Below are 22,789 nucleotides of genomic sequence, written 5' to 3'. Positions count from 1 at the left end.
TCTTTAAGATAATTTCAATCATGACAAGGAACGAGCTTGTAGTACTTATGAAATGTAACAGACAAAACCAACCTTGTGAAAAATGTTGTTAATGCAAACAAGTGTGCCAAAATTGTTTGTGTTTGATTATGCGAAAACATGATCAATTGCTTGGTCGTTTAGTCATTGCGACCAATCTTCGATTATTTCAATTAATCGACCACCACTAATTTCAATTACAGATAACATCATACCAAAAGACTTAAAACAATGGTACTCATTTTCCCCAGCCTGGTTCTCAGCATTTAAACATAAAACAAGGTCTGGTCGGCCAGGAGTCAGCAAACTGTGTCTGAATGGGGTATTCCAGGTTAAAACTGCAGCATGGAATCTCCGTGGGTACCTGCCCACACACACTCATAAATGCAAGTCTATATCATTCTGTCATACATACCCTGAAACAAACATATCCAAGAAAGCCCATGTAAGTAGATATTATTTGCCAAGTATAGATTACTGCAGTTTCAGGAAAAATGAAAACATTGAGTCTCTTGGCTCATATTTAATAACTTAAAAACTCTTTTCCATAAAATGTCCATTTCAGAGACTAGATGCTAGTCTATCCATCTATATGTGGCTCTATCAGTTCAATAGTCAATAACGTAACCTAAAACCCCATTTCAGCTCACTGTGTGAGGGTCATTGAACCAATAGCAATGATGATCAAATAACAAAGCCAATCAACACACAGACACAAACACAAAAAGAAAGAGATGATTAACTCACGCGTGTATTAGGACTGTGTGGAGATCAGCAAGATGAAGGGTTCAGCCATTTAGGTATCCATAATTCTGTACTGTATCGACCACAGCATCTGTTGTATAAGGACACGTCATTGGAGCATTTCATTGTAGCCAGGCAATTTAGTTTACAAATGTATATAATATATCTCCAGTGTAAGCATATACTCCAGTATAATTTAGAAATATAATCTTTCACTTCTTGTTCATATATTACAATTGTACAATGAAAATAATAAACATAATTGATTGATTGGTTGTTGTTTAATGTTGCACTCGACAATATTCCAGGTATATGTTGGCAGTCTGAAAATAATTGAGTCTGTAAATTATCGAGTTTGAACCAGACAATCCAGTAATCAACAGCATGAGCATCAATTACGCAATTGGGAAGCGATGTCAACGATTTAAACTTAGCATTGTTGAACACTGATGTAAAGTGAAAAATGGTTAAGATTCTAAAACTGGAGTTATCCAATTCAGTCCACCATATTTACAACTACAGTAAACTAATTGTTTGAACAAAGGCACCACTGATTTTAGTTAATTTAGCCATAGTTCCATCAGCTGTAGCTCTTGTGCATGTTTAGTTATGAGCAACGTCATATATGAATTTATACACAAAACAGTGGTATTTGCAGTTCATTCTCTAAGATTCAAACCCAGACTCCTGGCCATATCAGACATCTTTGATCAGCAAATGTCTGACTACAGCTAACAACATAACAACTTCCTCCAGGTGAGCTGCTGGTAATTAGCTTGAATGAATAGAAGAAAGACAAACAGGTAACTTCTCCAAAATAAAATTGTTAGCATCACATGGCGGCAGGTAAGATCGGCTTGGCGATTATTCCCCTCGAATTAGCAGTCTTCCATGTGTATACAATCAACATTATTTAGCACACTGATAAACTTTTATGGTGTGAATACATTGAATGCACTGAATTTGCTTATTAATGTCTATGTGTTGAAGAATAAGCAGTTTAAAATCGCGAGAGGATGTCGGTAACTCAAAGTCTGGATGTCCTGGAAAATGTCATCCAGTTGTCAAGATTTAGAGATGGATCCTCCTCTATGATGTCTTTGAAGAAAGACCAAGCTGCACTTTATCTCAATGGAAGATCAAGCTCCATTGCTCTTGAAAAAAAACAATCACCATCTGTAATGAAGGACATATCTCTATGGGATCCTAAAAAATGACCTTGAACTAGCTTGATTTTCTTTTTTGAGAGACCTATCTCTATTGTGTCTTTAAAGGATAAAGTCACATGATGATAAGTTTAAAAAACCTAGCTCCATCAAATCTTTAAAAAAAGGAACTAGTTCGATTGTAAGATATGAAGGATCTAGCTCGAAGAAATCTTTAAAGAATGAATGGCTCCACGCCATCTTAAACAAGGAGAACTCACATCATGCTGTCTTTAAAGAAAGAACTAGCTCCATGCTGTTTCAAAAGAAGGAAATAGCTCTATGATATTTTTAAAAAGAAACTAGTTCCATACTCTTAGAAGAAGGAACTGGCTCAATGCTATCTTAAAAGAATGACCTAGAACCAGTTTTTGAAAGGCCCTTGGACAATGATATGTCTAAAGAAGGACCTAGCTTCATGCTATCATTAAGGAGGACCCAGCAGTATCCTCCGGGATATAATGACTGAATACAACAGTACATCATAATGTTTTTAATTTGAGAAATCCACCAGGTGTTCCATGACTATCGCAAACTAGCTACAAATGCCAACAGATCTGAGCCTAGATTTCCCAGAAGTGATTGATATATCATGAAATAAAATCAATCCAATATTTTACACAGTACTAAGATGCTTCGTGGATCAGCCATTGCACATAATTTCATGACTCAATAGTCCTGCCTCAGATCAGTATACTGTGCTAGTTTATACAAACAATCAGCACGAATGTGAACCTGAATGACTTGGCTGAAAGTGAACAAAATACCAGATCCCCTTAAGATCCCCCTTTACCAGATCTGCCTAGATCCCCCTTAAGTAATCGCTAAAAGAAAATTAAACCATTGTCCTGCAGGACAAAAAATAACCCCCCACCGAATCAGTTTTACCACTAGAGATGACTCATTCACACAATAACCCTGACTCTTATCAACAATCAATTATCGCCCAGAACATTAAACGTAATCCTATAAAAAACATCCTTCACAGGGATTGTTGCTGAAACATCAGCATCAGTAAAGCTCCTGACCTTTAGTAGTCAGATGTTCCATGCATAAAGCCCTGGTCGTATTATGTAAGCAACAGGCATTACCAGGTACGGGGTCTTTGTAACCACGGAAGCAGAGCCCCTGGCTGTTGACTTCCAGTCAGTCAGCGCCACTACAAAGAACTCTTAGAGGTCGATCTAGGAGAATTACCTAGTGCAACACTCACGAACATTGTCCATAAATAATGGAATGGCTTGGGGACAGGTGGAGATTTTACATGGCAATATTTATTCTGTGCCAGTAGTGTTAATGCGTTTTTGGGGTTATGCGATTGGGTATGATGAAATGGACTGTTACATTTTAAGTATGGTAAAATGATAAAAAAAATGTCTGCTTTGGTAACTTGCCATATTTAAAAGTTGTCAGAAAATCAATAAGAAAATGCTGTAAAATCATGTATTTCATTTAAAAAATCATATTACAGATATTATACTTACTTTTATACTTTTAAACTGATTATTGTTGACAAAATCACCATCCCTTTCATTCACCAATCTGAGTGAAGTCTGTGGGGGTGGGATGTTATAGTGGTCAAGGTTAAATTGCCACAGTTACATCTTGGGAAGACCCCGGGAATTTATGGTGTAAATGCCAGTAGGTCCTAGCATCCTGTGCTTGCCATAAGATTTTAATTTAAATTTTGGTTGTTTATTTAAACCACACTCACAAATATTTAAGGTACATAACGATGGTCTGTACATAATCAAATCAGGACCAGACAATCCAGTGAGTGACATCATGAGAATGGGCCCCACAGACCTATGCAGTTTGGCTGTGACATGCATGACCGAAGTTGGCGTTCCTGATCACCTGAGACTGTTAGTAGCCCCCAGAGCGTTGCATGAGTTCCTGAAGACCAATTCTAACCGGTCTTTGAACGGCATTTAGAAGTGATAATCATGAAAGGTGAGAATGTATGGACGTCAACTTCTTAACATGATGAAGGTTTAAGAATAAAAGAGTAAGATGAAAGTAGAATATAATCCAAAACATCTCCTGTGCCTTCGGAGGTCTTCTTGCCAGTTGTCCAGCCTCCAAAACAGTTCTTGGCCCACTTCTGCCCATGGGATGTTATATTGGCAGTCATCCTGTTCCTCGTAATAAAGTAGTTGACATTCATAAATTCTCACCTTTAATTCTAACCTGGATTTTCAAGAGGTTCTTCCTGTAAGGAGCAGCCTAATAGATCAGGTTGTCAGACTAGATCAATGACGTGGTTGTTTGCTTGTCATTACACTCTTCATTCTATCAATCACTGGTCTATGTATTAAAGATTTTAAGAAATAGGTATAACATAAGTATTTCATGTTTAATACTCTTAGTGTTACAACACGCTCCCATATTTCATTAACAACCATTGTAAACAAACTAAAGACCCATCTATTTCAAATAGATTGACATTTTGTGACATTGTGTTTGTGTTTGGATGCTCTTTGTATGCCTTCAAGGTACTTTAATACTTACAGTACTTTACAGGTACCAGTATTAATATTGCGGTTGGTATTAATATTTGTTTCTAATTACACTGGCTTTGCAGTTACATTTAACTTTTAAGAAATAACACCCCTGACGCACTTGCTGCCAATCCATAACTGGGCTGGGACCGTAGGTGCCATAAAATAAACTTTCATAGCCTGTTAATACTAGTCCAGCATATAACTAGACGACTTAGCACTATACCAAGGTGGGCCTGTCGATGTAGGCATTGGCTGGAATACGAGTTTATTTATATGAAGTAGTTAATACGAGCACTTTTACTTTTCTTCTCTTTCATGTGGAAGGCATGACTCCCCAGTCACTGGAACATGATTGCACCAACACTTGCTTGTAGCTATAACTGACTTGATCTTCAAATGATTGCAGTTATATATTCATTGGTGATGCATCACGCTCTGGAATATTAAATATATTTTGTTTTTTTACCTTTTACTGGGCTCAACTTTAGATTTTCTGTTTCACAATTCCGCTTTGGCAGTATGTGAACAGGCTGAGTTCAGGTTGATGTAAAATGTTACTCAGGAAATACGCCCGCTCCTGTGTTTCCATTCGAAATTCCGGTCCGAAAGTCTGTGGGCGCATCCATTTAGCCAATCAGCATCGATCCTTCAAAAGTCCAAGTAACGGAAACACATAGACCTGAATGTCTGATTCGGAAAACAAGCGTACATACCTTCCTCGTATGTACATAATGAATACTTCGCCATAGCATAGTTGTAGATACTGTTTGCACATTGATGTTTCTAATCTTCGTGTCAGCGGTTGTGAAAATGTAAAGCCAATTTTAGAAAGCTGACATCTGATTGGCTCAAGAAGTCAAGTATCCTTCAATTCGATTGGGCGGCCAAATGTGTCTCAGGGTTCCGGGCCCCGTTCCTCAAAGCGATCGTAGCGCTACGACAGTCGTAAGTCTATGTTAAAGTATGGGAGTTACGATCACCTTAGCGCTTTGAGGAACGGGGCCCAGCTCACATACCTTTCTATGAAGGTGTTCTGAGATCCGAAGTTAGAGTTGTAAGGCATCGGATTATAACATAATTATATTGAGGTTGGGGTAGTCAGAACGTGTCATTGTATCCTGACAGTCTTCTTGCTGCTCACCACTGTTTCGACTGAAGTCCATCATTTTCAAGTAACAATGCCTCAAACATAAAAATGTTGCGGCATTAGAAGCACTAACTCTTTCCTATTGCGTAATTGGAACCAAACGTTTTATCTTTTATAAAAGAAAACTCTGAGACACATTTTTGAGGATAACGTTTCAAATGTTTCTGTTCACTCGGGAAACCAACCACTTTCATAACATATTTTTAAAATATCCTCTTCTCAAACAAATCTAAATTTGACAAATAGTTCACTGAAAACGCAATTCGAGCCCCCATTAAGAGCACGTGATAAAATTACACGACAGAAGAGAAATTCAATTGACAACCGTGGCAGCGGGCCCTAGATCCAGGAAACAAAAACCTGTGCAATTCTTCAACAGTCGTCAGTTGCGTTGCATGTGAGGAAGTTAATTAGATCAGTCATGGAAAGGAACCCGCTAAAGTAATTACTATATGTAATGCCTTCACAGTTCTAAAAATCAGGTGTAAACCCCTATCCCCTTGAGTATATCAGCGCTCTGTTTTGCAGGATTAATGTTTCATTCGTTTTACAGTATATTACGTTTGTTAGAGCAAATGCCGGACGGTTTTACCATTTTGGGTTATTGCACTGGGCCTAGATTTTCGAAGCTCTCTTAGCGCTAAGATAGTCATAAGTTACTGTTAATGTATGGCACTAACGACTATCTTAGAGCTAAGAGAGCTTCGAAAATCTAGGCCCAGGAATGGAAGCATAAACTTGGTCTATTGTTACCATGTAGCATCTCTGTGGAATTCCATCCATTACCTATGTTCTGAAGAAATAATGATTCATGCTTGTAACAGTATAGCATATATTATATTTGTCAGAGAAATTTTAGAAGACTTATAACGTATGTTGAGTTTTGTTCTACAGACAGATATTAGCACTGCGACTGTCGTAAGTTCAAGGTTTGGAGTGTTTGAGTAAGCATGTTTTTTTACGTAGCATTTAGCAATATTCCAACAACATATCACGGCGGGGGGACACCAGAAATGGACTTCTCACACTGTATCCATGTGTGGAATCGAACTCGGGTCTTCGGCTTGACGAGTAAACACTTTAACCACTAGGCTACCCCACCGCCCCTTATGCGCTACGGCCGCTTTGTGAACACTGAACAGTGCTGTTATACAAAGCAGTCTTAGCCCTATGTCAAGGTACGGGATTAATGATCATTTTAGCCTTCTTAGCGCCGAGATGATCGTAATGTTAATACTTCAGCATAGGCTTACGGTATTTGTAGCGCTAACATCGTGTTGTGGAACGGGCCCTGTATTGCAAGCAATGGCTGTCCATTGTTCCTACATGATATCCCTGGTTGGGGCCTCCAGGTTTTAGTATATACTCGAGGGCTGACACTCAGGCAAAAATCTACAAGTTATGGAATTAAAAGTTCTCAAACTATAATTTTTACAAAATCAATAACATTCAAGTTTTTAAACTAAAGGTATTATATTCGTAGGCTTGACTTGATATTCATGGTAATTTCGCTATTGATCATGGGAAGGCTTTTGTCGCTTTTGTTTGGCTTTCACTGATCACAGGAGTAATGGATAGGAAGATGCTTTGCTGTTTAATTTTCTAAATAATGCCAATGCAAATTTGAATAAAATAAATACAAATTCCAAGCTGCCTGACAATGGCATTAAGTTTGGAATTCGAGGTAAAGCCTCGTGCCTCCCGTGAGATCAACTTTTGGTGTATTTGTTGCAATGCTCATTGCTTGAATGACTTCAAATGTGATCCGATCTTTGTGTTAGCAATTCATGCATACGTAGTTTAAGCACACACCAAAAATCGAAATGAATTTGAACATGTTTTATCCGAACGACAATTTCAGCTTGGAATCTGCCAATTCTCAACACTGTAGCTCACCTTTATATCAGGAGGGAGTCTTGGTGGTATTATATTGCCATAGTTTTCGTGACATGGTGGCTCATTCTGACCATCGTTTTATCGCCCTGAAGAAATCGAGGCGATAGCGATAGGCAATAGCGCCTATAGTTTTCTCGGGGCGATAAAGCGATGGCCCGAATGAGTCACCATAGTACACCATACGAGTGAGTGTGTAGAGTTTGACGCGGCTTCGGGAAGTGTGACGTCATGGAGTGTCAGTTTGATGCCGGATTAACTTAAGCACATGGTCATGGTCATGTACTTGCAAACCTTGGAAAATAATCGAGATAACCAGGAATCAAACCCTTGACCATAGCTTTAAGTACTATCGTTATGTACATGTACTTTTAAGTTCTTTAAATATATTTCATCACAAAATTAAATTTTGAGAGAAAATTACAGTTTAGATTCGCATTAGATTCACATATAATTACTCTTATTTTTATTTACTCTAAGTTGTCCTTTCCAACTGGTAAACATTGTGTTGCTACTGAATATACCGATGTGCCAGCCTCTTAAGCCTTCACGACTCAATCTCTAGCATGTTTGTTTTCTGAAGATTTAAAATGTTATAGTGAACTCCATAAACGCCAGTTGTGGCGTTAGAGATCCTCCTAAATTTTAAACTCAAAACTCATCTAACACCGTGAGAAAATACAAGACATGGAAATAACGAATGAACCAACGATGGACACCTTTTTCCACCATTAACTCATTTGAACATTTAGCACCCAGGGAGCTAAAATTGAATCCAAGATACTAATTCAACTAGACGATAAAGAACGTTTGTGTTGTATATACCACAATATTATCACAACATCAACGACAGAGAACAACTAGTCTCGATTATCCACCGATTATATCAATACCCTGAATCCCCTGGTACCTGCACCATGAGGACAGGATGAAAACAACACCTACTCCATATTCTCTATGTTAATTTCTCGACAAGGGTGAGTGAGTGAGTATGGTTTTACGCCGCTTTTAGCAATGTTCCAGCAGGGAACCAGAAATGGGTTTTACAAAGTGTACCCATGTGGGGAATCAAAGCGGGGTCTTCGAGTGAATGCTTTAACCACTGGTATGAAACATCAACGCCAGAGAATAACCAGTCTCGATTAACCGACGAAACAGATGCCATTGCGCGTAAAATGCAAAGGACAATATTGACAAACTTTGTAGATAACTCGTTTTAATTCCTGAATGCGAAATAAGAATATGTATCGAAACGTCGCACTCACGAAATAAAAATCCATAAAAATTCAGTATTGTACTTCCCAACTTGTAAAATGCCTCTGAAAGAAGGTAAAGGCAAAGGAGCCATGAAAACTGAATGAATCGGTGACGACGACAGATGGTGACCAATTCTTGGTCCTCTGGTAGCACCGTCTGATCTAGTGAGTGAGTGAGTTTTTAGTTTTACACCCCTTTTAGCAATATTACAGCAATATCATCCACCTCATCTATATAAGAAAGACTTGACAGATGAACAAACAAAACCATTGTTCCTGGTGAGCTAACAACGCGTTTCATAACGCATCTGACAGTTGTCACATATATCAGTGTGAATGTTTTCAATATGAACTTGTTTGGAATGGGAACATCCACATAGCCATCATATTGATATTGGACAATCTAGTTATTTAACTTTGTCAAAGCAACCCATTTCTTAAGCAATAAAACCATAACACATAACAGAGGAAACCAGCTGAGGCTTAACTACCATTGCTAAATCAATATTTATTGGCTGAATAATTTTTTCCAATGTCTGCAGTCAGATCTGTCATTGATTAAGTATTTCTTGCTTGGCCAAGCTCCTTTCCCGGTTATCATGTTACGTACAGAATGGTCAGCGTCATTTATACTTGTCAGAATTTGGTCAAATGTCATTCCCTTAGCAAATTATGTCTAATTTTGGTGATCATGCTGATAGCAAGTGTTCACAATCCCACGTAAATAAAGGAACTATGTAAATGGTCTTGGTATATGAAAAAAGGTCTTATCAAGATTAAAGCTGCATTGAAACAATGTCTTCATCAAGATTAAAGCTGATTTGAAACAAGATCTTCATCAAGATTAAAGCTGGTGGAACAAGGTCTTCATCAAGATTAAAGCTGCATTGAAACAATGTCTTCATCAAGATTAAAGCTGATTTGAAACAAGATCTTCATCAAGATTAAAGCTGATTTGAACAAGGTCTTCATCAAGATTAAAGCTGCATTGAAACCAGGTCTTCATCAAGATTAATGCTGCATTGAAACAAGGTCTTCATCAAGATTAATGCTGCATTGAAACAAGGTCTTCATCAAGATTAATGCTGCATTGAAACAAGGTCTTCATCAAGATTAAAGCTGCATTGAAACAATGTCTTCATCAAGATTAAAGCTGCATTGAAACCAGGTCTTCATCAAGATTAAAGCTGCATTGAAACCAGGTCTTCATCAAGATTAATGCTGCATTGAAACCAGGTCTTCATCAAGATTAATGCTGCATTGAAACCAGGTCTTCATAAAGATTAATGCTGCATTGAAACAAGGTCTTCATCAAGATTAAAGCTGCATTGAAACAATGTCTTCATCAAGATTAAAGCTGCATTGAAACCAGGTCTTCATCAAGATTAAAGCTGCATTGAAACCAGGTCTTCATCAAGATTAATGCTGCATTGAAACCAGGTCTTCATCAAGATTAATGCTGCATTGAAACAAGGTCTTCATCAAGATTAAAGCTGCATTGAAACAAGGTCTTCATCAAGATTAAAGCTGCATTTGGACAGGGTTTATTGTTATTACTAAAGAACCACATGGGCAGTTCAAGAAGGAACATGTTCCCGGAATATACTATGCTTGTCAGAGTATCCAATATGTGTGGTTATTCGGAACAGTTGTCACTGTCTCGTCACACCCTGAATTATCGGGGCTCATACCATCAAGTTGCATCAACCACTGATTTGTCTGGCCGAAAATGGATTATGGGTAGCCGAGAGCCGCAACGAGGTCCTACAGTCAGGACATGTCTTGGGACCGGGAATTCGTCCTACAATTTTTTTTGTCACTGATGGGCAAGATTTGAAAATGTCGTCTACATGTCTGCCACAGAACTTCCCGAAAGCCTCACATAGGCCTTGAAGTTGCAACCTCGATCACACAGCAAGGGTCTTCTGACGCTCTTTGAAATCTGTGTATGATGAGCACACTAAGTTGTACCTCAACAAATTGTTAGATTAAGACAACAAAGGCAGCCGGAATATTGCCCGACATAAAAAGGAAAGTTGACTACTGACAAATTTAAGAATCCCAAGAGAAACTCTGACTCGCGTGCATAAAGAAACACATCAGTAAGGAAAGGAGCCCAGTTGTCTCCCTTGGGAATGTGTACTTATTACATTCATGTCCTTCGGCAAAACTGCAAATAAATGTTATCGATGAGGAAGCCCATCATTTCACGTATTGTTTTCTTTTTGAATTTCAGTTGACATTTGCTTTCATTTTTGACAAATTTACCTGAACCTTTGAGAATAGAAGAAACTTCCGGGCATAGAAAACTCACAACTATGAAAACACATACAGTCCCTGTTTCAAATATAAATAATAAAAAATATAAATGTTTTCCGTCCTCACTGATATGTTCCAAATACATTAAAAAGCTTTCCAAACATTAAAGCCATTCTATTCATATTAAAGTTTGGTGTATTTTGTTGAATGTATTGTTTATTGTAAGATAAAGGGAGACACCAGTTACGCAATATCAAATAGCTTATTGTGTTCCAGTCTAAACACCGAATGTTATTGACAAATTGTTGAGTTGATGACTCAGAGTAAATGTAATCATACCTTGACACTTTTGTTGGTTATTTTCGTTTTCCAAGTTGTAAAAATGCATCAGTTCTGGCAGTTAAAGAAAGAAATTGGTCTGGAACAGTGTGATAAAATCATTGGAACCAGGTGTAATTAATAAGGTTTGTGGCGTCTTGGCAAACTAAGTCACCCTGTAATAGCCTCACTATTGATGTTTTGACCATTGCAGTTTACTGGCGATTAACTTGTTCACCTGTGGTGATGCATTGATGATCATACGTATTAATATTTGATCACTGAGAAAATACGAGGTGAGATTGGGTGAGGTGAGATTGGGTCAGGTGAGGTGGAGTAAGGAGGTGGTGGAAGGTAAGGTGGAGTAAGGTGAGGTGAAGTGAAGTGAGTTTGAGTAAGGTGAGGTGGAGTAAGGTGAGGTGAAGTGAAGTGAGGTGGAGTAAGGTGAGGTGGAGTAAGGTGAGGTGGAGTGAGGTGGTGTGGAGGTGGAGTAAGGTGGAGAGAGGTGAGGTGGAGTAAGATGAGTGAGGTGAAGTGGAGGTGAGGTGGAGTAAGGTGAGGTGAAGGGGTGAGGTGGAGTGAGGTGAAGTGGTGAGGTGGAGTATGGTGAGGTGGAGTAAGGTGAGGTGAAGTGGTGTGAGGTGGAGGGTGAGGCGATGGGTCGGGGAGGATGAGATGAATTGAGGTCAGGTGAGGTGAAGTGGAATTTGAGGGAATATTAGGAATTGGTGCACCTTCGAGTATACAGAGTGAGTGAGTTGTGTTTTACGCCGCTTTTAGCAATATTCCAGCAATATCACGGCGGAAGACACCAGAAATGGGCTTCATGCGGAGAATCGAACCCAGGTCTTCGGGGTGACGAGCGAACGTTTAACCACTAGGCTACCCCACCGCCCCGAGTGTACACAGACGTGTGTGTGGCTGCTTGTACTTGTACGAACTACGCCGGTTTTTCAGACCTCGCCCACTTAGACATCATACCACATTTTGAACATGAATACACAACTCACACATACTCAAGTCGACCAAGAACGTGTTCTAATCCATTAAAGTATCGTCTGTTGATAAGAAGTAGCAAGGTTCGAACATTCCGCTCTTCGAAGCAGGCGCTCTATCAACTAGCCCCTCTTCCATTTTCAATGACCAACTTCACTTTGATGACTCCTATGGTGATCGCAGTTCCAGAAAGGACCAGTAAACCCGATGCAAGTCATCAGCACCATTTACATGCACCAAGATCAGCCTACTGCTGTCACTGTTAGAATTGGTCATCAGCAGCATGTGTTAGTTGTAAGTCTAACGGGATTGGGTGGTTTAGCTCATGATGTCAATCACTGGATTATTTACGGACAGCAGTCAAAAAGCTGGAAATTTGCACAATACGTTGCTAAGACTACAAATAAACAATCACTATGGAACTGGTCTACCCAGCTTAAACTTATATGTTATCACCTTGTATGTCACAGATGAAAAGAAAATGAAGACATTAGACGTCATGCTATAATTGGTATACATCCTAAGCGGTGATAAAGCAAATTCACTCACTCATTCACTCATTACTGGCTGGGACGTTAAACAATATTCACTTACTTACACCGTTGATTCGGCACAAGTTGGTGTTACATTCTTTGTCCCCCGCCGTGATATTGCTGCAATATTGCTAAAGGCAGCGTAAAACTAAACTCACTCACTCTTACACTCTTTACCTAGAGTGCTAACACTAATGTAGTGAAAACTCTAATCAATGTTTTGGGCAACACCTAGATATCGCAATGAAAGTTGAAAACTGTGTTAAATGGTGCATTCTAGAGAAACATATGGATAATTAGACCGCAGGCAAACACCGTACCAAATATTCAATAACATCCTGAAAATTTATCATAGATGCAATTTTATAGAATAAATGTATTTCCTCACAAAGCTGTCATTTCGGAGACAGAACAAATCCAATTACTTCCTGATTCTGTCTAGTTTCAAACTAACATCAGGGAAATTGTGTCCCACAAGACTGACGCTGTGAGCCACGTCTTCCCCAATCTCCCTCTATCACTACATCGCCATTACTTTTGTGACAGGTTGCCATACAGGCATCAGATGTTAATTTCTTTACAGTGGTTACTGGGGAGAGTATTGTCAGATGTCCTCTGTTCCCCAGACTACTGTCGGAGTTCACGAGTGGGTATGTCAGAAATGGACATACTCTCCAATGTGGATTTTGAAATAATATTAAATTACAGGAATACGTAGCTTTAAACATATTCAGAATTTTGTATTCGATAACGCCGAAGGCACGAGCAATTATAACGACATTACTCCATGCATCCTAAGAGGCGTATCCTGCGTATCCTTTTGAACTTGAGTACGTATCTCCCTTCACAAATCTTATTTACTGATTAAATGCAGGCATCACGCAGACCAGGGCCTAGATTTTCGAAGCTCCTTGATATACATTGATATACATTAACATTAACCTACGACAATCTTAGCGCTAACAGAGCTTCGAAAAATCTAGGCCCTGGCGCCCGTTTCACGAAGCTCTCGTAAGCCTAAGATCTCGCTACTTTTCTCGTAGCATTCGTACTTCCTGTACTGTAACATTGAATTACCATAGTCGTAGTGCTACGAGAGCTTTCTAATAAGTTGCCATTTCTGGTGTCCCATTTCTGGAATATTGCTAAATGCGGCGTAAAACCATACTCACTCATACTCTAGTCTGATGTTGTGAATTACGTCACGCTTATTGTTACGTTGACATATGTACTAACGTCGAGTCTCTAAAAACATTATTCTTACAGAAAAGAAAAAGACTCAATGTAAATTGAACAGGAGCCCTGATTGCAGTCAGATTCATAACCTGAGGACATTTAGGGCTTTTGCATTGCAGAAAGGTCTGGGTGGAACGGAAATCGATTGGGTCAGGGTCTATAAGACAGACTAAATGTTGTTATGAGTTTACGTGACATTTTCAACACTAAAGCAGCTGACGAACTGCTACGACCTAGAAATAAAATATAACCTGAAAAAGTCTTTAAGCAGAATAAAACCAACTGTCTTCTTACTCGTGTTAAAGTGACTACGAGAATGGACCCAAGGTTGTAATAAAATATATTTAACACCCGAAAAAAACAACTATAAATAGCCCTAGTGATAGATAACGTTTGAGTAAATGCTCGGTGGTTCAAAATAAAGCCCTGAATTTACTTTACGTGAAAACGTTTTTTGTCCGTTATGACGTCATAGCATCCCGAGAGACCTGTATTGGCTATTACAAGACAGCAACTGGCCAATGAGATAGATGTATTCTTTTCAGGAAGAGTGACAATATTGCATGCAGTTCCACGAAGTATGAATTTGTGGGTACATGATTTCAAAGTGTATGAAGCAGTTTGTACAGTTACTTTTACATTTGATAAAACCATATTTGCATCTGTTACAGGCATTTGATTAAACCATAAGGTATTGCAACAATGTTCCCAACCCACTTAGAGATGCGTTTCAAAGTTACTGATGATTAAAACAAGTTTGGACTGAGGACAATGTTCATTCCTCTGGCATCTGAAATGAAGCCACGACGTATCATTTCCCAGAAAGCTGTATCACGACATTATTTGAAAGATGTATTGAAAATCGGACTCTGTAGTAGGAGCATGCCAATCCCACTGATTCCTTTGACAATAACTCTATGAGCTAAAGCCGTTAGCCATCAAACCATTTCCCCTCTATCTCTGTACACTGCCAGCAGCAATCAAGTTCTAAGCGCCTCCATCTTATCTTTACTTAGGTACCTATGTAGAGCTGCCACTGTACTTCCAGAACAACGTTCCTCCATTGCCATCTGTTCCGGAACATTTGTGTCATCGAACGCAGGGCCTGCAAATGGCGAGCGACCCATCCATCTCCAGTAACCCAGACTTCAATTGCCGCTTCAGCATTAAGGGCCGATCATTTTACAAACTAATGGTTGGTTGGGTGTGCTGAATGTCACGAAACAGGTGTGTTGTAGAACAAAACGTTAACTATTATATATTTAAAACGACGGGCGTGATTGTCAAATAAGCAGATTCTGCGGAACCGTTATGCTTACACGTGCAAGAACGAGTTTACTCGTGCCAATGAATGGGGTACAGATAATTATAACTCCCGGACAAAATTACTTTACTTTAGTGACAAACAGACAGACAGAGACTTTAAGAAAAGGAGGGTTGAGTTTTCACATCAAAACTTACATTTCGAAATCACAAAATAGGTTTATTGTCTTGTATTATTATATATTCATCAAACACGGAGTGGAGGTTGTGGCATCGTCTAACGTTCTTAAACAGTTGCACTGGCTCCCCATCAAGGCAAGAAGCGACTACAAAATCCTCTGCTTGACCTACATGGCCCGTCACGGACTTGCTCCCCCATATCTCTCTGACCTGCTTACTCCTTACTCAAACAAACGCTGCCTTCGATCATCCAATCAAGAGCTTCTGTTGGTGCCAAACTTCAGGCTTAAAACTTTTGGAAACCGGACTTTTTCATATGCAGCCCCAACCTTGTGGAATTCACTCCCATACAATCTGAAAGTTTCTGATAGTATTGCCACATTCAAGTCAGGACTCAAAACATACCTGTTTTCAATGTATTATTAGGAACTCTATTTGGATGTGTACATATTGCTGTATAAATGTTGGAGACTTTTTTAATCTGTCATTGTTGCGCCTTGAGCATATCTGCTGACGTGGAAAAGGCGCATGAAGAAATCTGCAATATATATATATGTAAGTTTGTTATCTTTCTAACTCGTAACATTAGCCCATGTTCGTGACTATTGCTACATATAATTTCTATGTTGAAAAAGTGTTGACATAGTCCTAGCTTCCCGAAATGCATCACACCAACCACTTATACATGCATTCATTTACATGTACTCTGGCATCCATCCATCCATCCATCCATCCATCCATCCATTCATTCATTCATTCATTCATTCATTCATTCATTCATTCACAGTGTTAATCGTGAAGCCCGCCGACGGTATGAGCTACGAGACCTTATCCTTTCTCTCTGGATCTATATCTCTCTAGTACATAAACCCTTCCTTCCACTAACCTATGATAATTCCGGGCCCAGTCCCCAGTACCTCATGAAGACACTAACACAGTAGGAGGTATTCAAGCTCTGTGACAGGGTTAATCGCGTGGTTCTCCGAACATGTCTTCAGTCACTGGTTTCTCTGGAAATTAGCCAGACTCTTGGACATAGAGGAGTATCATTTACGGCGGTGTTATAATCATATGTACACGAGCCCCATCAGAGGTGTTCTGCTGAGTTACGTAATCCATTTGCAGATGCCGAACCTCAAGATTATTTTAATAATCATAGCAAACCTAGATTACGTTTCAACAGCAATTACAACCCTCGATCTGTTGTAATCAGCTGTTGTTGATCAACTTGCAATATGCAACCGCATCTTCCCGTTTCGTATAACGACATTAGACTGTCTACTGAAATGTATTCCCACCATTCATAATGTACTGCTTGAATGAAGGTGTCCATTAGATAGGGGCGGTGGGGTAGTCTAGTGGTTAAAGCATTCGCTCGTCACGCCAAAGACCCGGGTTCGAATCCCCACATGGGTACAACGTGTGAAGCCCATTTCTGGTGTCCCCGTCGTGATGTTGCTGGAATACTGCTAAAAGCGGCGATAAGCCAAACTCAGTCAGTCAGTCCATTAGATAACCTAATGATCAGGTGTTCGTTCAGCGGACCTTGCAACCCCTGTTTGATTTCCCGCATAGTTTTACATCTCGAAGCTCTTGTCCTTTAACCTTATCAACATCCTGCATATGGACAAAACGTTCTTATGCTTTTAGTTACTATAAGCTGAGACAACTGCAGCCGGACTGCGTGTATATCTAAGATCAAAGGCAATTATTACAAGATCAGCTTATGTTTTTACCAAAAAAATAATCTACCGTTTTGGCTCACACATTAAGTAATCATCCTTCTGACAATTTACAATACCGTGTTTTCAACGTGAGGTAATAAAACAGCGTTTCTCTTCAACTAATGCGTCTTAAATGTCGCCTGAGACACTCGCGCGCCAACAAATTCTGGGAAGTAAGTAGCGGAAATTATGTTACTCGTCATGAAATATTACAGTACAAGTGAAAGTCATTTGTAAGCAATATAAAGAACATAAAGTTTATCCCTTTATGACAATGTCTTCTGAATGATCAACGCGTGGCTGAATTTTATGAGTTTCCCTGGTGAAAGATTCACTTTGTGGATTCTGGCAATGACTTCGAGACACCGACGGGAATAACGCAATGTAGACATTGCGCATGCGTCTGACAAGCCTATGACGTAGGATTTGAGTAAAAGCATGTTTTGTGCGACAGTTTGATCGAGTCTGCAAATACTCAAAATACTCCAGACGGATCTCATTAGATTAAAGACATAACAACCAGGTGATGCCATTGATGTGTAGGTAGGACCCGGAATAATGACGGATGCCAACTCTTTTTTCATCTGCTAAAAAGAATTTCATTTAATACAAGCTGTCTAGGTTAGGTCAACAATTACAGGAATTACATTCCAGGCATTGGCGCTAGTCATTAGAATATGTTCTGTATGTTGTGAGCTTCCATTAATTAAACTGCAATGAAACAGTCGCTTTGTGTTCGTCTATATATAAATTTCCGAGTTGTTCTTTTTGTACTGAATGCCTTTCCTAGAGTTGCACACGTTTTGCTCGAGGTGTTCTAAACATATCAACCTCGCTGTGACATACTCCCAAGCATCATTCACCATAGATAAGTACACTATAAATGTGAATAATACGATGATGACCAGTGTACTACCACTAACACACATTACAGTACAACCAGGAATTATTGAGAATTTAAAGATTGTATTTTTTATTTTTTTTCACTCATTACTCACGTATTGAATGTGAATATTAGCAGAACATAACTCCAGATTCAAAGACAGGTTAACAGTTAGTATTTTGTCAAGTCACCATGGGCAGCAATGCAGGCTTCAATGCGGCGGGGCATACTACTGATCAAAGAAGTTAGAAAGTCGTGGTCCATGCTGTCCCAATATCGGACCACCTCTTCTTTCATTTCAGCACTATTTGTCAGATTTTTCTTATTGACCCTTTCCTTCATAAGTCCCCAAACATTTTCTATTAGATTTAGGTCAGGGTTATAGCTTGGCCAATCTAATAATGTCATATTTTGGGTCCGAAACCAGGCATGTGAATGATTTGAACGATGTTTTGGGTCGTTGTCCTGCTGGAAAATCAAAAAATTTCAATAGAACACGTGAGCAGATGGAAGTAAATGTCCCTCGAGAATATATGTGTACCGCTCACTGTTCACATTCCCTTCAAATACACAGAGGAGCGTTGCCCCTAACACAGATATGCCACCCCACACGTTAAATTTCGGACTGTACTTTGGGCGCTGATACAAAGGTTTTTCAGTTTGTTTGGTCCAGAATTTCAGTGTAATAGGAAACAGCCACACAGAACTTTCATCTGAGAAAATCACATTGTCCCAGTTAAAATTCCTATGCTGTAAGCACCAGTTCAACCTTCGCTCCTTTTGTTCAGGTTTCATGATCGGTGATGGAATTCCTCTTCTTTTCTGCCAACCCATTTCATGCAGCTCAGTTCTAATTGTCTCCTTGCAGACAGCCACAGTTCCTCTATCAATCAGCCTTAAGTTTTCTAAACTCCTTCGTTTGTTTTTAGAAACAAGAATACCAAGCCGCCTCCTGTCACCGACAGTCAATTTTCTGGGCCTACCTGCGCCTCCCTGGTGCTCAGTGCCATATCCATTTGCAATATTTTTCAAAACACGATGAACAGTGGACAAAGGGATGCCTGTTCTACTTGAAATCACTTTAGCTGATCTGATGTCCTTGTTATTATACTCTAAAATCAACTTCCTCTTCTCTCAATCATCCTTACTGAGGATCACTGAAAATGCCGTCTGCTAGCAAGTAAACAAAGGGGGATAACTCTTCACAAACTAATGAAAAAGGATTATCGGAGTTGTCTCTCTTGAATGAAACCAAGTACTTGATAGCTGGTCAAGGTTGTTTATATTAGAAATCCAATTAAACATATTCCTTAATTCTCAATAATTTCTGGTCATACTATAACTATCATCGTCGTAATCGTTGTTGTCGTCATCGTCAAAGTTCTCTGCACATTCATCGTCATAACTCCTCCTGATTATATTCATCGTCAACAAACTCCTTTTCCTTATCTACATTGTAATACCCCCCACCCACCACCTTCTCCCAGAAATGGACTTCAGTAACCCATGCGTGTCGTAAAAGGCGACTAACGGGATCGAGTGGTCCGGCTCGCTGACTTGGTTGGCACATGTCATCGTATCCCAATTACGTAGAACGATATAGATTGTTTGGTCCAGACTCGATTTTTTACAGATCGTCGCCATATAGCTGGAATATTGCTCGGCGTTAAACAACAAACCAACCAACACTTCTCCTAATCTTCATCGTCATACCCCCTCCTGCTCATATTCATGGTTGAAACCTTTCCACATCATAGTCTCACCCCCTCAAACTCGTCATCGTCGTCGTCATACCATCATACCGTCGTCATATCTATCCATCTATCTATCTACCTATCTATCCATCGCCTGTAAATATATAACGTCAGATTTGAGTGGGCGTTAAGGGCAATATAGCGATGAAACTCACATGAATAGATCATTTAAACTAAGTGATGACACCAGGCGTTTGTGAAAAGGGTAAGTATGCCCTGTCCTACCTGTAGCGTCCGCCACTCACACCATGTGCATGTAAAGTACATTTGTTTCATGCCTGACAGCACACTGAAGTGGTCCTGACTTGTTTCATCGGTCTGTAATCAATCGAGTCTTGTAAACAACTAGTAACACCCAGGAACATATTGACCAGTGTTTGTTTTGTTGATATTGTTGTTGGAGGTGCTGTTGTTGCTGTTGTTGTTGTTGATGATGGTGTTGTTGTTGTTGATGACGTTGCTGTTAATGGTGATGTTGTTGTTGATGATGACGAGGAGGAGGAGGAGGAGGAGGTGCTGTTGCTGCTGTTGTTGTTGATGATGAAGGTGTTGTTGTTGTTGTTGATGATGTTGCTGTTAATGATGATGTTGTTGATGTCGGTGATGATGATGATTAGGTTGTTGTTGTTGTTGGTGGTGGTGTTCCATTTACACAGTATTTGTAAATCTTAACGTTCTATAATTGCCGTACAATTCAAATTAAATTTTCAGTTATTAATCAATTATCCCCCATAAATAATTTCAAGAACCTTCCCATTAACTGTACGTTACGACATCGTGCCGCCACAATGAATGGGAACACCGAAACACTGACAAGGACCATCATACTGAAATGTCAAGTACGCCAAGAAACCGGCATCCCTCGCTTCCACACCCACTCGTGTGACACTACGATACGTAGAGGACACGGTAATATTTCCAGTAGACGGTAAACAGTGGGGAATGGTGCTTCCATCTAGTTGGAGTAGCTGCCCGGACATGATCGATCATTTGTGTTGTCAGTTCCTTACGGTAATGAGAAGTTAGACCTTAGTCAGTCTTTAATCTAATGTCTTCCTTCCTGTTTAAAAGCCGATATCTTACAGCATGAAATCGATATATCGATTACTGAATGTTTACAGGTGGGAGATAACTTATGCTATCTTAGAGATACGACATCCGTAAATGGAGATGGTATTAAAGACAATTACATCGTTGAGATACATCCCAAGATAAGGACCGGATACAGTCTGTAACTGTTCATATCTGTGTTAAATGTGGTATTGAGTGTCTGGTCCATCACTTGATTGTCTGGTTTGGTCACAGGCCACCATCGCATGGCAGAAGCAGTGATGTGAGGTGTTAGGCAACGAACACATATTTAGGTATGCAAATATAATTGTGTCAGTGGTGAGGGTTACTGGAAGGACTTGCTGACCCTTTTCGCGAACAGCTGGTGTCATCACTGAGCCATAGAATCTTCAACGCTCTTTTTACCTTTTATAACCAATGGCATCGGTTAATCGAGACTGGTTATATTTCATATTTGCGCACGAGGTGTCTTGCCGAGGAGCTTATATACAAAGTTCATTGGTAGGTCGTGTTTTGACTCATGGGCGTGAAGTGCAGGCACCCCGGGGATTCAGGGTAAGATTGTATGGCACCAACAACCACGTTTGTGAAAAGCGACAAAAAATGTTGATACATATCATCGTATCCCTGACGCATTAATCGATGTTCGTAATCTCCTTCAATGGACTGTCTTGTGTATACCTGTTTACTGAAAGACCGTCGTCATTCAGCATCAGACAAACAAACACTAAAAGTCCACGGTCACAATTCCTTCATTTTAGAAAAGTTACAAGGCTGCACAGTCACACTCTTTTATGACGTTTTAATAAAAGAAATTGTTTCATAACAACGGGGAAATAAGAATAACAATAGATGAAAATATGTACTATGTTTCAGATACAAAAACGACCCATTATCCTATACCATATATTGTTATACATGTTAATATTTTCACATTATCAGTGCATGGCACTAATTTTACAAATTATAACATATCTAGCAAGTGTCTACAAGATAAAAGATTGACACAGTACCTTGAAATCATGACACTTGAACGCCGGTTCCAAAGACACAGAAGAATTCGTAGATACACAGTCATGACCTTGTCAGCATGAGGTCACTACCAGACTAACTCACGCGCACTGTACACATATTACATCCTGGACATAACCAGTCCTGGTAGATTCTCCATAGTGAGGCTCCAGACCTCTTGGAATGCTACAAGGGCGAGGTACCGTCTAGCGTTCATTGCTCGGGCAATGCTATCGGATCGAACAGTCGCTGCCAACAGCACCTAATACCCAGCTCACCGTGGAAACCTATTGTAAAAGCGGTCATTTGGGAGGGTTAGTGATTAGTTTCAGCAGTTATGGGTTTATTGTGTCTCCCGTTTATTGTTTTATTGAGACAGGGCGCATATCAAACAGAGCAATGACGTATTAATGTAAATATATTCTTAGATATTGCATTTTATCTATATAGGCACGAAGAAATGACAACGGTTTCCTGTAATTTGTTAATAAAACCTGTTTGATCACGATGGTCTACATTCTGCTTCATGTTTGATTGGTTTTTCCTGAACGAATGTGATCGATATTTGGAGTTTTTGTATGTTGAGATCAGAGTGGCTAGTCAAGTAAAAAGATCTGTAACCCTCAGTTTTGCCTAAGAGATAAACAGTGAGTGAGTATGGTTTTACGCCGTATTTATTCAAGCAATGTCATGGCTTCGGACATCGCAAATTGGCCTCACATATTGTACCCCTGTCGGGAATCGAACCATGGTATCGGCGTGACGAGCCAACGCTTTAACCACTAAGCTAGTCC

Source organism: Haliotis rubra, unplaced genomic scaffold, assembly GCF_003918875.1.
Source record: "Haliotis rubra isolate DU_JTF1 unplaced genomic scaffold, ASM391887v1 Scf1, whole genome shotgun sequence".
Classification (NCBI taxonomy): domain Eukaryota; kingdom Metazoa; phylum Mollusca; class Gastropoda; order Lepetellida; family Haliotidae; genus Haliotis; species Haliotis rubra.
The sequence above is the reverse complement of the archived record's forward strand: the minus strand, read 5'-3'. Positions refer to the sequence as shown.